The sequence below is a fragment of the Pongo abelii genome, chromosome 14 (genome assembly GCF_028885655.2).
Source record: "Pongo abelii isolate AG06213 chromosome 14, NHGRI_mPonAbe1-v2.0_pri, whole genome shotgun sequence".
NCBI classification, from domain to species: domain Eukaryota; kingdom Metazoa; phylum Chordata; class Mammalia; order Primates; family Hominidae; genus Pongo; species Pongo abelii.
In genome coordinates, this window is record NC_071999.2 from 79,287,017 (window position 1) to 79,307,051 (window position 20,035).

Consider the following 20,035-nt stretch of genomic DNA (forward strand, 5'->3'; position numbering starts at 1 on the left):
GTTTGTAGCCTAGGGGCCATAGGCTATGTCACATAACCTAGGTACGTAGTATGCTATATCATCTAGGTTTTTGTAAGTACGCTCTCCAATGTTTGCACAGTGACAAAATCTCCTGACGACACATTTCCCAGAAGGTCTCTCCATCGTTGAGTGACTCATGGCTGTATTTGCATAACTCTTTACTGTATCCAAAGTGCTTCACAAACCGTATATCCAATATTAACATTATCTCCTTTAGTTATTCACTGGTCAAATCATTCCAATCTAGTTTCCCTTTCCACTACTCTACTGAACTGTTTTTAATAAGTAATCCTCTATTTTCTACATAAAATAATGATTTTCATTTTTATCTCACCAGACTCAAACTCTTTCCATTCCTGTCTTCCACAACAGCACACATTTCTAGTGATATTCCCATTTCTCTGACCATTCCTTTTGATTTCCTATTGCTGTTGCAGGATTTTGAGCCTTAAAAAGTTGGGGCTTCTTGGGGTTTTTTCCTTTTTCCTGTTTAATTCTTAAGCTCCATATTCTCTTTGAACAATCACATCTAAATCCACAGCCTCAACCAACAACTGCAAACCAACATTTCCCAAATATCTCCAGCCAAGTCATTGCTTTTGACCTCCAAACCAGTTTTTCCAACTGTATATGGAATATCTTTCACTTGGACATCCCAGAGGATTTTTGCATCTGCATGGACAAAATGGCGTAAATCTAGCCTCCTAGTTTCTCTTTTGCTCTTCTCAGTGTTCATAGTGTTGTTGGATTACAACATTGTTTTCAAACTTCCAAGCCATTCACATGGAGATTATTCCGGATTTTCTCTATTTCACACTCATAGTCAGTCATCAAGTCCTGTCATTTCCTAATCATCTCTTGAACCTGTTCCCTCTTGCTACTTCCTCTGTTATTGCCCTATCTCCAGTATTTATCATCTTTTGCTGGACTAGCTCAATAACCCAATGCAGTCATAGATTTCATCAGTCCAACCTCCGCATCACAGCCCAAGATGTCTTTCAGAAACACAAACCTTATGGCGCCACTACCCTGCCACTATTGCTCATCATCGTCTTTGGGATTAACAAAGAAGCTTTACACTGGCATGGAGTATATTCCGGCACATTTCTACCTTGCTAGGCTTATCACTCACCCCTCCTACCTCGACACCACATTTTATCTAGCAAGTCAGACTATGCTCTGGATAGCTCTGGTCTTACATCATACTCTACCACATCTCTGGGCACTTACTGCCCCTTCTCTTGACCTTTTTTCTCTAATTTTCTCTTCTACTAAGCTCAGACAACACTTCTTTTCTGACATCTTTACTAGCTGCTTTTCCCTCCTGAAAAATTAAGAATCTCTTCCATACTTCATGAAGCTCCCACAGACTTCTGTATTTGTCCTTTCATTCTGTATTTTAATAGTCCCTGTATTTATCCCTTTCAAAGATATAGGCTCCTTAGGGAGGTACCACATACCAATCCTCTTTATAACTCAGAAACTTACACAATGCCTGAGTTATGGTGGATTGCAAATATTTGTTGAATGATTAAAATATGTTCTGCATAGAAAAACATACTATCCACAATTTTTTTTTTTTTGAGATGGAGTCTCCCTCTTGTTGCCCAGGCTGGAGTGCAATGGCACAATCTCGGCTCACTGCAACCTTGGCCTCCCGGGTTCAAGCAATTCTTCTGCCTCAGCCTCTCGAGTAGCTGGGATTATAGGCATGTGCCACCACGACTGGCTAATTTTTTGTATTTTTAGTAGAGATGGGGTTTCTCCATGTTGGTCAGGCTGGTCTTGAACTCCCGACCTCAGGTGATCTGCCCTCCTCGGCATCCCAAAGCTGGCCCACAGTTTTTTTTTTTTTTTAACTGTACTCTCACTCTGTCACACACACTGGAGTGCAGTGGCTCAATTTCTGCTCACCGCAACCTTCGCCTTCCTAGTTAAAGCAATTTTCCTGCCTCAGCCTCCCGAGTAGCTGGGATCATAGGCACATGCCACCACACCCACCTAATTTTTGTATTGTTAGTAGAGATGGGGTTTCACCATGTCAGCCAGGCTGGTCTCGAACTTCTGACCTCAAGTGATTCACCCATCTCAGCCTCCCAAAGTGCTGGGATGTACAAAAACTGATTGATTCCCATTGCAGAGTGTGAATGCAGCTCGTATATCTTTGACCGGCATGCCTGGATTTCCTGAGATGAGTGGCCTCTTAACATTCTGGTATTGCTCTTGCCCGCTACTACCACGGCTTTAGTAGCAAAAAAACAGGCAGGGCTTGGGGAGGCACCCTGACCTTTAATCATCACCTGGGTTATACTCAATGCCTGACTACATAGATACCCCAACCTCCACTCTCACTGGCTTTCACAAGAGGTAATGAAGAGGATTTTTTTTAAAGGGGGTATGGTGGGTGGGGAACAAATTTATAAAAGGAGGTAGAGAGAGCTCTGTGGAGAGGTTCAAGATCAGCAAACAGGCAGCAGAAGTTCAGCTCTCTAGAGAAGAAGGGAAGCATCACACACCACGCCTCCCAGCTGCAAGGGGAGCTCAAAAAACATCTCACAAAACCCCTGTCACAAATCCAGAAATGTACCAGAAGGGAGACACTGCACCTCAACCTAGCTGGGCAAGAAATTCAGAGACAGAATGTGGCATATCTCACCCAAAAGTGGGTTATTTGTGACATTAAAGGAAATTTCCAAACAGGTAAACCAAGGCAGGCTGAATGCCTGCAGGAAAGCAGCAGGAACAAGTTCATGCTGCAGCAGAGTCGGGTTCATGGGCACTCTGAACACCACGATGGTTGGCAGTCCAAAATCATGGCTGGCAAACTAAGGCCTGTGGGACAAATATAGCCCAAGGCCTATTGCTGAATAGACTGGAAGTGAAAATGATTTTTGTTTTAAAAATATTATATGTATTTAAACGATGAGCATGGAATAGAGACCATATGACTGCAAAGCCACATTTGCTATCTGGCCTTTTACAGAAGATCTTTGCCAACCCCTGTACAGACTCTCTGTACAGCTAAGTCTTATATCACACCCAGATCCAGAATAGTTTACATAAATGCACTCACTGGGATGAGATTGTTTTTAAAAATGTTGAAAATATTATGGCCCACTTGGAGTTCTCCATATGAAAGATTAAAGAGTAGACTTTATTATCTTGCTTCTAAGAATACTCTTGCTCTGAAGCGAGTCTCTAGTGTGGAGAAAGCATAGGACAAGAAGTCAGGAGATCTGGCTTCCAGTGACAACATCAAGATTGGTTGGGGATCTTAGGCAGATCACTTAACATCACTGTATTCTAATTTCCTAATCTACCAAACAGGGATAATGTCTACCTTACTGTCCTCACGTGGTGGTTGTGAGGACACCGTGAGATGACAGGTACAGTATGCTTTGCAAAGTTGAAAGGGAAATACAAATAGACGTATTATGAATAATGACAACATCAACCCTTAATTATGGCTACTTTGGTGGAAGATGAAAGAGATGGATAAATTAAGTCATTAGTTATTAGTAGAACTTTCTACTTATTTTTTTATCTCTTTCCTCATTAAATCTTTAATAACACAAGTGTCAGGATGGATTGAGTTTAAAGTTTTCATCCTTTAATTTGATAAGTGTATGTTTTGTTAATTGTGTATTTTGTGCTCAGTACCTGTGGGAGGAGTGAAAATTAACGATGAATGGCTCCAATACAGTAATTAAACTTAGAGGAGGGAGGAAGTGAGAAGCCTAGAAAATTTAAAAGAAAAAACTAAACAAAACCCTAAAAAGCCCACTTTATTATCAATCTCACTATCCAAACCTATTTCTTTAAAGCTGGTTAAAATAGTTTCTATTTAGAATCGAAATCAAAGTTAACCTCCTTGGCAGCACCACAAACTCAGATATACTTCTTATTTTCTATATCAGAGGCAACACTGTTTTTCTCTGTTTCTTTCCCTTTCCTTTTTCTGAGCATACAGAAAGACTGCATTTCCCAGTGTTCCTTACAATTAGGTAGGGACATGTGACTAGGCCTGGATAATGAACTTAAACCTGAGTGACCTGAGTCACTTCCGGGCCAGAGGATAAAAGAAAGATATAAGTTTTTTTCTCTCGCACTGCTCTGCTTATCATAGAAGCTCCATATCAAGATGACAGAGCTCAGCATGGTACTGGTACAAAAACAGACTCATAGACCAATGGAACAGAATAGAGAACCCAGAAATAAGGCTACACACCTACAAGTATCTGATCTTCAATGAGTCTGACAAAAACAGGTGATGGGGAAAATATTCCCTTTTCAATAAATGGTGCTGGGAGAACGGGCTGGCCACATGCAGAAGATTGAAACTGGACCCCTTCCTTACACCATATATAAAAATTAACTCAAGATGGATTAAAGACTTAGTAAAATTCAAAATTATGAAAACCCTGGAAGACAATCTAGGCAATACTATTCAAGACATAGACACTGGCAAAGATTTCATGACGAAGACACCAAAAGCAACCACAACAAAAGTAAAAATTGACAAATGGGATCTAATTAAACTACAGAACTTCTGCACAGCAAAAGAAATTATCAACAGAGTAAAAAGACAACTTACAGAATGGGAGAAAATATTTGCAAACTACACATCCAGCAAGGGTCTAATATCCAGCATCTATAAGGAACTTAAATAAACTTACAAGAATGGAGCAAAAAAACCTCATAAAAAAGTAGGCAAAGGACATGAACAGACACTTTTCAAAAGAAGACATACATGCAGCCAAAAATCATATGAAAAAAAAAGCTCTACATCACTGATCATTAGAGAAATGCAAATCAAAACCACAATGAGATACCATCTAATACCAGTCAGAATGACTATTACTAAAAAGTCAAAAAACAAACAAACAAACAAAAACACATGCTGGCGAGGTTATGGAGAAAAAGGAATGCTTATACAGTGTTGTTGGGAGTATATATTAGTTCAGCCATTGTGGAAGACAAGTGTGGTGATTTCTCGAAAACCTCAAGACAGAAATACCATTTGACCTAGCAATCCCATTACTAGGTATATACCCAAAGGAATATACACCACTCTGTTATAAAGACACATGAACACAAATGTTCATTGCAGCACTATTCACAATAGCAAATATAGAACCAACCTAAATGCCCATCAGTAATAGACTGGAACAGAAAATGTGTTACATAAAGACCATGGAATGCTATGCAGCCATTAAAAAGAATGAGATCATGTCCTTTCTAGGGACATGGGTGGAGCTGGAGGCCACTACCCTTAGCGAACTAACACAGGAATAGAAAACCACACACATACTACATGTTCTCACTTACAAGTGAGAGCTAAATGATGAGAGCACGTGGACACTTAGAAAGGAACAACACACACTGGGGCCTATCAGAGGCTGGAGAGTGGGAGGAGGGAGATGATCAGGAAAAATAACTAATGGATACTAGGATTAATACCTTGGTGATGAAATAAGCTACACAACAAAACCCCATGACATAAGTTCACCCATGTAACAAATCTGTATTTGTACCCCTGAACTTAAGATAAATGTTTTTTTTAAAAAAAGTGGCAGAGCTATGAGATGGAAGCAGCCTGGATCCCCGAGCCATTATTTGAAGGGAGCCATCTTGAAGAGATGGAAGCATCTCCTTTGTATGAAGAACTTTTTTTTTGCAATAAGCCACTGAGATTTCAATGTTTCTTTGTTGTGCAGCCTTATCTATCCTATTCTGACTAGGACATTTTCCCTCCAAACTGGATATCATCATCAATAGTATTCTTCATTGAAATACCCAACTCTACATTTTAAACAAATCTTACTGTTATTACTGAGATATAGGAAGTTCAATTATTCCACATTTGTATTTCTGTATACTTTGGATTTCTGTCTACACTGTTATCCTTAACACTAGACCCAATAAATCAAAATTATTTATAGGTTATGACATATTCATTGACTATATAGAGTCCTCAGTCTCTTCTGATGTGTGTGTGTATATAGTCATCAAATATGCTGTAACCTACAAATAATTTACACACACACACAATACAGACACACGTATCATATCTTAGAGCCTTAATTATTCACTTTGCTTGAAATGTTTTCTTCCTAGATTCCTGCTTCGCCAGCTCTCTTACCTTCTTTAACTCTGCTTAATTCTCACCTTCTTAGTGAGGCCTATCCTGATAATCCTAGCACAACTTACACACACACACACACACACACACACACACTACATATTCCTTGTAACTCTGTTTTTACCTTTTAAAAATTTTACTTTTCCTGTAGCAAATCTTACCTTTTTTTCTAAGTTTTACCTGCTATATGATTTAAAAAATTTGTTTCCTTTCAATATATTGTTCAGCTAGAAATAGTTACTAAATATATGATATTATTAATACTAATTTTATAAATGATTCCAGCATGGAAAAGTCCCAGTTCCTATTACAGCAAGAGTTATAAACATAGACACCACAGTTCAAAGGCACCAAGAATATGTAACTTCTTTATGCCCTAGAGTAAAGAGTATAATTTTCCGCAGGCTGCTGCACAGCAAGGGGAAGTTTAAATTCGAGGAGTGCCTCAGTCTCTTCTGATATAGACAGCCAGTTGTGGGTAACTCAGCTTAACCTTCCAGAGGCCTACTGACTCCTTGGCTCCTTCTCAAGCCAATGCTGGCTGAACAGGGAGACATGCCTGGCAGCAGAGGATGAATGCCTGGGATCTCTACATGTAAGTGTTGGGTCATCCTCTGGGTTCTCTGGCCTGGGTGGCATGTGTTGTATTTTCCTGACTGCTGGGTGCCCTGCTGGCACCCACTGTTGAAGTCTTCAGAAGTGAAACTTGGAGTCTGTTCACTTGTCTGGATCAGGGCCTGGTCCCTTAGTCATGTGGCCCCCACTTTGGCCCTACATGAGTGGACCCATCTCTATGAATCACACTCATACTTTCCGTAGATGGCCTAGATTCTCTGTCAGTACCATGGCCTCAGAGAAACAGGGATCACTTTTATCCATGTCGTGGAGGTCTTTTGGCAGGGTAGCTAGCAAGGGAGGAATTCCAGGTCTGTGCCACCCCATCCAGCAGCAGAGGGAGGATCTGAAGTGCTGGTCCCAGTCCTCTCTCTGTCAACTATGCCATATTAGGTTTTTTGCTCTCACATGGCCACTCCACATAGATGGATGCATTGGAGTTCCCCTCTGAAACTAGTTCCTTCAAGAATTCCAACCGGGAAGCAAGGTGAAAATCTCATTGCTTTTGGCATTCTCATTCTAACACAAATCCCTAGGTGTCAAGCAGCCTATGAGATGGCACCCAGTGATCTCTACCTCCCGCTAAGCATACTGTTGTGTAATTCTCTCCCCTTGAATATAGGCTGGAGCTAGGGACTCACTTCTAATGAATAGAATATACCAAAAGTGATAAAATGTCACTTCTGAGATTAGGTTTACAAAAAGATTGTAGCTTCTATCTTGCTTGCTTTCTCTGGTTCTCTCACTAGCTTGATCCAATGGAAGCCAGTTTCCATGTTGTGAACTGCTGTATAGAAAGGCCTAGATGCTAAAAAACAGGGCGGCTTCTGGCCAACCACCTGCAAGGAGCAGAGGCCCTCAGCCTAACTGCCCATGAGAGCCCGAATCTTGCTGATCACTGTGTAAGTCAACTTGGAAGTGGATCCCCCTCCATCAAGCCTTCGGATGAACATTCAGCCTTGACCAACACCTTGATGGCAGCCTGTGAGAGACCCTGAGCAGAGGGCTTGGCTAGGGAATGCTCAGATTCCTAACCTGTGGAAGTAAAAGTCACTAAGTTTAGATAACTAATTCACGTACAAGATTTTGTCCCTGAGTGGGAGGCATTGGTATCTGACTACTTATTTCTCTATCTCATCCTACTTTTCTCACTCACTCATGGGAGAGAGAGTGTGGAGTTTCCACTTCCTCTTCCTGAGTGCTCACAGCTCTTTTCATGTTAAAACGTCCACAGGTAGGAAGAAAAGCCTCTCCACATCATGGCAGAGACTGTATGGTTCTTGATAATATGGGAAAAACACTAGGAACTGGGGAATGCTGGTGGGCGGGGACAGGAGAAGAGTATTGTTTGAGAGCCCTAAGACATTATCTGTATTATACCACAAAAGATGAAAAGATGCCTTAGAGTAAATACAAATCTGCTCATGACTATATTCTAGAGTGGTAATGCAGTTCTGCTCATAGAGGAACTATGAGCCAAATTTTCTGACACAGAAAAGTATTTATTAATTCTTTATGTAATTATTTGTTGATACTTTCAATGTGTCAAGCAGTAAGGTACTGTGGATCAAATAACAAGACCCCATTCATTCCGTCAAAGAGTTTATAATCTAGTGGTGGAAAAGGACAAACATCTAGGCAGTTACATTGTAGTGTGATATATAAAAGCTCTAATATGACCAGGGATGAGTAGCACACAGAGGCATAGCTAATTCAATCCTGGAGCCCAGAAGGACTTCCTGGAGGGGGAGATGTCTGAGACCAGCCCTGAAGGACTAGTGGGAATTGGCTCCATAAGGCTATAGGGAGAGTGTGCCAGGCCACAGAGGAGCCCATGCAAAGTCCAGAGGTTTATAGAATGTGTGACAAGTGAAAAGCAAGAGATTCAGCAAATGAAGATGTGCAGAGATAGAAAGTGTTGAGAGATAAGCTAGAAAATTCAGGCAGAAAATTCTTAGGAAAAGCTGTATACACTATGATAAGGAGTTGAAGCTCTATTTTGAACAATATAAAAGTCTATGAAGAATTTTCGGTAATTTACATCAAGTGTAAATACAAATATGTAAATGTAAATGTAAAATTCAAGTCTAAAAAACTGAATGTATAAGCACATTATCCTGATCTGGGGGGAGGTGGTATGGAAGATAGGAGATGGAGAGGGTGTTCTGAAAGAAAATCTCCAAAAATCAAACCAAAAGAATTGGTGGGTTTGATCACATCAAAATTAAAGATTTGTGATTAATAAAGAATCCTACAGGCAAAGTTAATAAGGAGCCAGAGATATCTTTAAAAAATAAAGAAAGATTATAGCTAGAACTTATAAAGAACTCCTGAAAATTAGCAGGAAATACACAGGGAATCCAATTCTTAAAAGGGAAAAAAAGATAAAAATGGGCGATTCAGAGAAAAGAACACTGAATGGCTTAACCTCACTGGTGACTGGAGAATTCTGCTTTAAAACAACTCTGAGATACTCCTCTTCACAGTCAGATGGGCATAATTTGGAAGATTGAATAATATCAGGTTGTAAGTATGCAGGGAAATGGAAATTTTCAGCCACTGCTGGTGAGACTGTGGGTTGGTGCTGCTATACTGCAGAGCAGGATGCCAGAATTCAGTGAGATTGCATACGCTAACACCCTGTGATACAGCTGGGGGATTCGACTTCTGGTATATGTCCCAGAGAATCCTGCATAAGTTCATGACAGACACAGGTAAGAATGTTGATTGCAATATATGGTGTTTGTGGTAGCAAAAAGTTGGAAGTAACCTCGATGTCTGTCACTAGGACACGCATGCATATAATGTCATATTTGCTGCTGGTGGAATATGTAGTGGTGAGAAGAAACTAAATGGACAACTATCAACATGAAAGACCACAAAAATAAAACACTGATTGAAATAATTTTGAAACAGAATGAAATTTACAGCACATCTCCATTTATTTTCATTTTAAATCATCATTTATACAAACACAACACCACAGCATTTTCAAGGAGGCACATTTATCTAAACAAAGGATAAGAAAAGTGGAATGAAAGGACATATGTTTAAATATAATCAAAAGTTGCTATCAATAGAGAGGGAAATTAATGGGAAGGGGATGAAGGGAGAAAATAATAATAAATAATAAAATGAGAAAATAAAATGAAACTGCTGAGTTTTTATGCCCCTACAAAATGCACACCCTTTCTGGAACCTCAGAATATGACATCATCGTCATACCTCCGTATCCAAGGGGGATTGGTTCCAGGACTCCCTTGGATACCAAAATCCATGGATGCTCAAGTCCCTTATCTAAAATAATGCATCATTTGCATATAACCTGCACACATCCTCCCATATACTTTAAATCAACTCTAGATTACTTATAATACAAAATACAATGTAAATGCTATGTAAACAGTTGTTATACTACATTTTTACTTGTAGTATTTTTTATTATATTGTTATTTTTTGCTGATTTTGTTTTTTTCAAATACAGTATTTCAGTCTGCAGTTGGTTGAACTTGCAGATGCAGAACCCCCAGATATGGAGCCTGACTGTATTTGGACATAGTGTTATTGCAGATGTAGTTAGTTAAGATGAGGTCATCCTGGAGTAGGAAGGGCCCTTAACCCAGTATACCCAGTGTTCCTATAAGAAAAAGAGAGGGGATGTAGAGACAGCCACACACAGGGAGGATGATAAAGATGCAGGGAGAACAACACGTGACAACATGGAATGGTCTCGTAGAGTGACCACTCCATTTGTGTCAAGCAATGAGTTAGGTACTATGGATCAAATAACAACACCCTATTCATTCCCTCAAAGAGTTTATAATATAGTGGTGGAAAAGGACAAACAGCTAGGCAGCTACATTGTAGTGTGATATATAAAAGCTCTAGTATAATAATACTGGACAAGACAAGGAATGCTCAGGATTGCTAGCAACTGCTAGAAACTAGGAGAAGGCAGAGAAAAAAACCTCACCTAGAGTCTTCAGAGAGAGTTTTGCCCTGCTGACACCTTGCTATCCAGTTTCCAGCCTCTAGAATATATTCATTGTATATATTTTCATTATTTAAGCCACTCAATTTGTGGTATTTGTTATGGCAGCCCTGGAAGACTCATCCTAAACCAAAAAGATCTTGTTTAAATTCATGGTCATGAGCTGATGAATATGTGCCTTAGTTCCTAGAATAAATGAAGAGAGGGTAATGGAATTCTTTTTTTATTTTGAAAACGGGAGATGTCTTAGTTCAGGCTGCTCTGACAAAGTACCATTGACTGGGTGGCTTAAACCACAACCATTTATTTCTCACAGTTCTGGAGGCTGGGAGTCGAAGATCAGGATACCAGCTGGGTACGATTCATGCCCAGTTTTCCATGCAGACTGCTGACTTTCTTATGTATCCTCACATTGTGAAAAGAAGGTGAGCTAGCTCTTTGGCCTTTTCTTATGAGGGCACTAATCCCATTTGGGAAGGCTCCATCCTCATGACTTAATTACCCTCCAAAAACCCCTCCTTCAAAAACCATCACACTGGGCATTAGATTTCAATATATGAATTCGGGGGGACTAACACAGTCAGTCCATAACAAGGGATGATCTTCACACCCACAGGAGAAGCCTTGTAAGACTTGTACTGTATAGCATTGTTCTTTGCAAATTACATTATGCAGGCTATGGCTTGATTTATGCTACCTCTGTGGTTGTGTTGGAGCAGCTGTCATGGAAGAGGACTCCTGTATTTACGCTGAACTTGCTCAGAGTATGAGTAGAAAAAATATTTAGACAAGCTTGTGTCAATCATTTCTACAAGAGGTTCGTAGGTCCTTAACAATAACATATAGCAAGAATGGATATTTTAAATTAGGATGTGGAACAAAAACACTGCAACTGGTCCCAAAACATCAGTTAACTGTTGGCACCTAAGGAAAGGTAAGTGAGCATCTCAGATTATTCCCTTACATCTGATTTATTCCTAAAAAGAATGGGAACAAATGGCCCCAGGGCAGATGGTCTGAGCATCTTCTTTAAAGTGAGTATTAATTTGAATTAGGAAGCAGAGGGTGCCGCTCCATGGCTGAGTTGCCTGTACCTGTTAATGCCTGCAGCGGCCCTCTCTGACCCGCTTACAACCCCTCACACAGCCTTTCAGATCCAAGGCCTTAGCCACATTAGAAAGAACCTTAAGACACTCTCTAGAATAGCTGTTCTCAACTTAGATGCTCCTAAGACTCACCTGGGTGATGGCTAAACTGCTGATTCCCCAGGTTCATTTCCTACCCTCACCCCAAGAGATTCTCATTCAGGAGCTAAGTTGGGGCCCAAAATATTTGTAATTTTTAAATTAAAATCAGGTGATTCTCATGTAGGTTCTTTAACAATACTTCAAGAAAGAGTTATCCAGACTCTGCAACTCTACAGTACCTACAATTCATGCCTAGCGTCTTGTTAAAATGCAGGTTTTGATTCTCTGTAGGTCTAGGGTGGGACTTGAGTTCTAGCATGTCTAAGGGGCTCCCAGGTGATGCGGATGCCCGTAGTCCACTCACAACACTTGAGGTGGGAAGCTTTTAAAATCCAGGTGCCCCCGTGGCACCGCAGACCAGTTGATTCAGAAACCATGGGAGTGGCGCCCAGCATCAGTATTAGTGTAAACTTCCACAAGTGACTCTAATCCATAGCTCGGCATGAGGCCTCCAGCGCCAGTGGCCACTTGCAGGTGGCAATGGTAACTTCTAACTCACGGACTCCCTCTAGGCGCAGATAAGCAGTAACTAATATCTCAAAAGAAGAGATGACTGACTTCAAAGAAGTGAAATTTAAGGAAAATAAAGCCTTGGTATGACTATGATATTTTCAATTTAACAAAATCATTGTTGCAATTGTTTACTTTTATCTGCCTCCAGTTTACTTAAATTACCCTTAAATGTATTATTTCCCACTAATTAAAAACGATTGTGGGTAGGCCTTATTATGTTTTTGTCACTGTGAATCAGAATTTGTTGTGATATATTTCTCCTTTGAGTCTGGATTTACTCTTGGTTTCTACACTGATGGGTAGTGGTTCAGTGACATAGCTGGACAGTCCTCTGTGTCCTGTAGGTTAATGATGATTGGAGTGTGAAGAACATCCACTTGGACACTCACATATGCAGCACAATTACCCTCCAATTTCCTTCAAATTTCTCCAACTGAGTGCTGCTGTATGGTCAGGAACAACCTCACATATCCTGAGTATTTGTTCTGCCCCAACCTGAAATCCAGGTTCCAAATCTTTTTGTTCCTTTTACCAAATGCTTGATTAACAAGGAAATAATTTATGTTATTAAATTCTGATTTCTATAGCCCTCACCTGCTTTTGTGGCAGCTTCAAAGAAGGATTCTTCTGAGACATTTGCTTGCAGGAACCAAACTTCTTTTCTTCTATTCCTGATTATTAAAGGGGATAAAATATATGAACAGTACTTTGGAAACTGTATTGTGCTTGGTTCTCTTACTGTTAACAGTAGTAGTATTTAGGAGAAGTCTTCTGAGATAATCAGGAGTAGCATTTGGTCAGATAAACAAAACACTTAGCTGAAACAAGGAATCATTTAAAAATGATGAAAACTATCAAAATTTTATACTTTAATGTAAAATAGTTGTAGGCAGAGCTGACATTTGGCCAGCATGCACTGACACGGCTATATAATTGCTTAAATTTGAGCATCTTTTCTGATGGGGCAGACATTTGTTCTGCTTCGTCAATGTCAAAACCTTACCAGTTAATAGAGTATTTGGATATAATCCCACTATATTCATCAATCTTTTGACATAGGATCAAGGTCCTTTTTTTCAGAATGGATCTTCTGGTAGCAATTCTGAATCTTTCTTCCATAAACCACAGCCGTAATATATTATCTTTAATTTCCAGTTTCAGTTTTTTTATTGCTCAGTGAGAATTAAAAATAACTTACTATACATAATGAAGACTTCCACACGTTTATGATTCCCCCATTTTTTATATATATATATATATAAATTTTTTTTTTCTTTTGAGACAAAGTCTCTCTCTGTCACCCAGGCTGGAGTGCACTGGCGCCATCTCAGCTCACTGCAAACTCTGCCTCCTTGGTTCAAGTAATTCTTGGGCCTCAGCCTCCTGAGCAGCTGAGATTACAGGCGCCCGCCACCACATCCGGCTAATTTTTTGTGTTTTTAGCAGAGACGGGGTTTCACCATGTTGGCCAGGCTGGTCTCGAATCCTGACCTCAGGTGATCCACCCACCTCAGCCTCCCAAAGTGCTAAGATTACAGGCGTGAGCCACCGTGCCCATCCCCACTTAATCTTTTAGAATATTTCACCTACACCTCATTTAATTGCAATTTTTAAATCTCACCAAAATGAGTCTTGATAAGCGTTCAATCTAATTGTGATAGAATCAACAACAGCATACTCATATTTATATTCTATGGGCTTACATAATATCTAATTGAATTATGTAATTATAAGAACTAGCACATCTGTCATGAAATATACGGAAACAAGCACAACTGATCCTGATAAGCATAATTCAAGTGGTGGGAGTGGAAGTTTGCTGACATTTAGACTAGAATTTAACCTGCTAGCCCTAAGGGCTTAATCTACCTGGGGCACTTTTATATCAAGTAGAAATACATGAAAATGCCGGTTATTCTAGCATTTCTTGACCCACAAAACCAGCAATTTAATATGATTCAGCCAGTGTGTTTTACACGGTGATGACAAGCTGGTCTGGTGAGTTAGTTCAGTGCAGGTCAGCTAAGGCTGCGCCTATTATAATATTCAAAGAACAGAGCTGTTTTTCAACATTGGGCTTCCTCTTTAAGTGTTTTGAAATGCACTTATTAATGGTGCTTATTCTTCTGCCAAGCATTTCACAAAAAATTTTCCTGTAACCTCAAAAAAAAAGTCCCCTCAACCCCACCAAAAATGCTATGGTTGAATAAGTTTGGGAAACACTATATACCATAGCCATCTAGGAGATTCATAATGATCATTAGCATATTAAAGGCTCTGAGAAGTCCTGTAGCAAAGGCCTTTGTTTAACTTTGTTTACCTTGGGGTTTCATAATTTATTTCACAAAAGTAGGCCGTTTCATGTAACATCTAATCCTGAAGAGCTAATGTTTAATGAAACAACCACACTTTGGTAAACACTACTCAACCAGCATTAAGGAAAGTATTATTCAGACTTTGTTGTAGATTAAACAAATATCATCTTAATATCTGTTAGAAACAGCACAATTTGTGCAGGTGTCCCAAAGCACTATACAAATTTCATCTAGTGGTAATGTTCCCCCCTGGTACAAATAGAAAAACAAAGGTATAAAGAGCCATTAGGTTGCTTGCCAGAATACACACAAGACTGAGACAAACTGGAACCAAGGCCCACATGTCCTAACAATGATTTCTGATCTGTGTTTACAAACAGAACCAAATTGCAAATTGTAGCCACTGGCCACTTCTAACTATTGAAGAGCTAAGGTAAAAAGTATACTCCTTGAGCCAGAAATAGCGAATAAGATTGGGGAACTCTAGGAGAAGGTAGCATTGACCTATCTATTTGATTGCTGGTGACTTTCATCAATTATTGAGAGCAGGGACTGTGTAAAATTTCCAACAGCTACGGGGATTCAAGGATCTACTGTCTTAGCTCAAAAGCTTCTTGCAAAAAAAACACAACATGAATATATGGCTCTCTGTTGGAGAGATTCCGACCTTAAGAGAATGAATCTCAGTCATTTATAAGGTTAAATAGATTTATGTGTTCTGAAGCTTGTTAGAGTAATGGGTGTTTCCCAGCATTTTAGAATTGCATGCTACGTGACATGCTAATAACTTTTAGAGCATGCCTGCCCATTCTCTCTGCTGGGGTGGGGGGTGTGGAGCGGTGATGTGAGACTTAAGTATCAGATTTATAGACACCTTTGCTCCATAAGTGTTATCTTTGAATACACTCCCACACCACAGGGCCTCATTGCCTGTGTCACAAACAGTATCTGTTATTTCAGAACACTGCAATGCTTACCTCAAGGCCAAGCGAGAGTTGTCAAATAAAGATGAAGAGCCTTTTGGCAAAAAAAAAAAAAAAAAAAAGTGCTCTTAAAATGTTTACCTTCTCATACCTAATGGTTTTAGATCATATCTTATTAGCCTAGGAGACCATTACATAAAGTACAATTAAGATCTCCTTGACATTTTCTAGGAGTTCCAATTCAGCTTTGCTAATAGCTATAACTTCATTACTTTCTTTTTTTAAAAATTTAATGCCACACATTGTTGGAAATACAGTTTACAACAATGTGGACTGCCCAGGGTGCACTTGCAGTAATTACACAGAATGTCAACAGCCTCTCAAGCTGGGTCCTGCGTTGATTGCTTTTTGTGACATTCTCATTTGGGCAACTTGCTGGAATTGCTCTTCTACCTGCAGGCTCCTTCTTCTCCAAGGCTGTGCAGAAAGTATTCTCGAAACTTTTGGTTTGATCCCTTCTATTGTATTTTATAGTACCCAGATTATAGGAAGAAATTTGAGCTAGGCATAAGAATAGAATAATTGTTCCCATAGCTAGTATCCCACCCGGACAAGTCAGCAACTTTTGTTTTTTGTTTTGGTTTGTTTTTTTTGAGACAGAGGCTCACTCCATCACCCAGGCTGGAGTGCAGCTTCGTGATCCTGGTTCACTGCAACCTCCGCCTTCCCAGTTCAAACTATTCTCGTGCCTCAGTCTCCCAAGTAGCTGGAATTACAGGCACACGACACCATGACTGGCTAATTTTTTGTATTTTTAGTAGAGATGGGGTTTCACCATGTTGACCAGGCTGGTCTCGAACTCCTGACCTCAAGTGATCCACCTGCCTTGGCCTCCCAAAGTGCTGGGATTACAGGCAGCAACTTTTGTTCAAGAAACATCTATTGAGCGTCTGTCATATTCAGCCCTGTTCCAGGCACTAAAGACTCCAAGCTGAATAAGGCTCTCTCTTGCTGTCGTTTGCATGTGTTGAAGTAGGAGGGTTCAGAAACATCTTTCCACACATGGAAGGATTTCTGCGTAGAAAAGACGTCCCATAAGAGTTAAAACTTGAACCATAAAGTTCTATGCCACACCCTTTTTCCTTTACATCTTTTTCTCTGTGGCCTCATGCTATCCAGACCTCCCATTGTCAATAGGCTTAATGTGGTTCACTATTTGGCAAATAAGCAATAGCTAATATTTATGGAGTTTCCACTCTGTACCAGCTCTGTTATAGCATTTTATATGCCAATTCATTTGATCCTCATGATAAATCTATATGGCAGATATTATTATTATCTCCATTTTTAGATGTGAGGAAACTGAGGCACAGAGAGATTAAGTGTCACGCACCTAATGAGTAGAGAATCTGAAGTCTGAACCTTGATTATTTGCAGTCAAAGACCCTGCCACTGCTCTGCCATTAGGAGGGAAGTCCTGATAAGGAATCGTGATGGTAAATTAAACAACATAGTCCCCAGAATACGATTAATGCATGTCATAAAACCAGGATAGCTGAAAATAAACAGGGTCTGGACAGAAATAGAACAAAGACTTTTCTCTTAGCTACGCCTGCTTGAGTACTTACGGCACCAGTTCCTCTGAATTGAGGAATAGGGGCTAAAACAAGAACAGCCCTGTTTGTGATCTGCAAATTGTTTTAAACATACTAACGCTTAGGTTAGCTGCTTAGTGTAGCTATGTTGATACCATAGGAATGGGGCATTTAGTTGAACTAATTGATTTTGTTCTATTTATAAAGTCCTGAAATAAAGGGATGTTTTTCCAGTATTATGAAAGTAGAAGCCTGAGCAGGTAAGGTGTGTTCCACCTAACATCTGCTGCCAGGGCTCTGCTGTGTGAAGTGGGCAGATGATGAAAATCACACCTCTTACAGAATCCAATGAAATGAGACTCCTCCATTTTATATGTATGACATATTATTTTGACAATAAATTAAAAGCAGGAAGCCAAAAGAGGGTTCAAATTACATTATGCTCCCAGCATACTAAGGGAGGATCCACCTTTGGGAATGCCTCAAGCACTTATTTCTGAGACACTCATTATATTTCTGGCAATTTGGAATCTGGAAAGAAGGAGTCAATAAGCAGACAGGTTAAGTGCTAGATCTAGGTTAGCACTAGATCTCAAAAAGTGCTAAACCAGACATGGGGAAGTGTTATACCATTGATCACAGAGATGCCTTTCCTGTTACTCAAGAAGCACAGTCATTCTCAAAGCCAGGATTGCTGGGGTGAGGTTTTTCTCTTTACAGTATCGATCATATTTTTCACTTGCTTGACTGGTTAAAGAACAGGCTTGTTCCTGTCACTAGATGTCTTCAGGGTTAAATGGGAAAGAATTGTAAAACGGTTGTGCTTATTTGAACGGGTTTCTATTTCATTTGCATTGTCTGTGAATAAAATTTATTGTATGACATTTATGTTGCTTTCAAGCTACTTAATTATCTTTTTTTTTTCTGACTGCAAGTCCATTTGAGACTGGCTGAAATAAGCTCTGACTTTTATTTCTGATTTTCTTGACCACTGAATTAGTTTTGGTCCTGCTTTCAATATTGTCATGCTGCAAGTTATTGGTTGTAAAACTTTTGCATATTGCTATAATTGTGTTGACTAAAAAACTTAGGAATGCTCTATTAATATATTTGAAAGAGTATGGTATACAGAGAGCAGATGAAATACATTTGAGATGTTTATTTTTTGCCATATATTTATATAAGAGGCTTTTTCTATGTTTCATTATACTACCTATAGCTGGCTCTACAATCTTAAAGCTATGCTGAACACTGAGCTTATAAAGTTTTAGTGCAACCTCCTAAACTTTCTGTAAATTAATAGTAGGTGGATATATTTGTGGTATTAAAAAGAATGAAAATGTGGGGTCTTATGGATGAAAAAAAATACTGTCCTCAAGTATTCATTCAGATGAGAGGGATTAACTGAGACTAAGTTGTTACCTTTTACTCTTGAGTAAACTATAGAGTATGAAGGACAAATAAACAGACAAAATAATAAGAAAATATGTCACAGCATAAATAAGATGTGCTATAATAGTGTTCATGGTGAGAGTACGACAATAAATAGGTACAAGTTTCTCAAAAGAAACAGATTGTATGTCAAAAGTTAGACATTTGTTGTTTGTCAAAACTTGTTGACCTATACAATTAAGAGCTGTGCATTTTACTATATGCCAATTATTTTTCAAAAAATGTATGCATGATTTAGAAACTTGTGAAATCGTGGCTAGAAGCACATTGGTGAGCATTTCAGTGACACTTTAAAATTTTTATTTATTTAAAGTAATATCTAGTAAAATGGACTATCGGATGCACAGTTGTTTGACTCTTAACACATGGTCAGATGTATCACTCCCCTAAAACTTCCTCATGCTATCCATCCCTTGTCACACTTCCCCCATACCTTTAATCCTTGTAAATCATAAATTTCTTTTCTGTTTACATAGTTTTGTCTTTTAGAAAATATTATATAAATGAAATCACACCGTATGTAATCTTTTGAGACTCATTTCTTTCACTCAGCATAAGATTAATGCATGCTTCTCTGTGTGTCTATAATTTATTCCTTTTCTGAACTTTTAAGTTCAGGGGTACAAGTGTACTTTTGTTACATGGGTAAACTTGTGTCATGGGGGTTTGTTGTATAGATTATTTCATCACCCAGGTATTGAGTCTAGTACCTATTAGTAGTTTTTCTTCCTTTCCCTTTTCCCACCCTCTACCCATCAAAAGGCCCCCCCAGTGTGTTTTACTCCCCTCTATGAGTCCATGTGTTCTCATTGTTTAGCTCCCATTTATAAGTAAGAACATGCAATATTTGGTTTTCTCTTCCTGTGTTAGTTTGCTAAGGTTAATGGCCTCCGGCTCCATCTATGTCCCTGCAAAGGACATGATTTCATTCTTTTTTATGGCTGCATAGTGTTTCATGGTGTATATGTACCACATTTTCTGTATCCAGTCTATCAGTGATGGGCATTTAGGTTGATTCCATGTCTCTGCTTTTGTGAATAGTGCATGTTCCTTTATATTGCCATGTAGTAGACCATTGTATAGATGTACAATTCATTTATCTATTCAGTCATTTAAGGACATTTCAATTTTTTATAGTTTGGGGCAAGTGTGAATAGAGAAACTACACTCATTAGTTTACAGATATTTGTGTGACCATGAGATCTTTATTTCTTTAGGTTA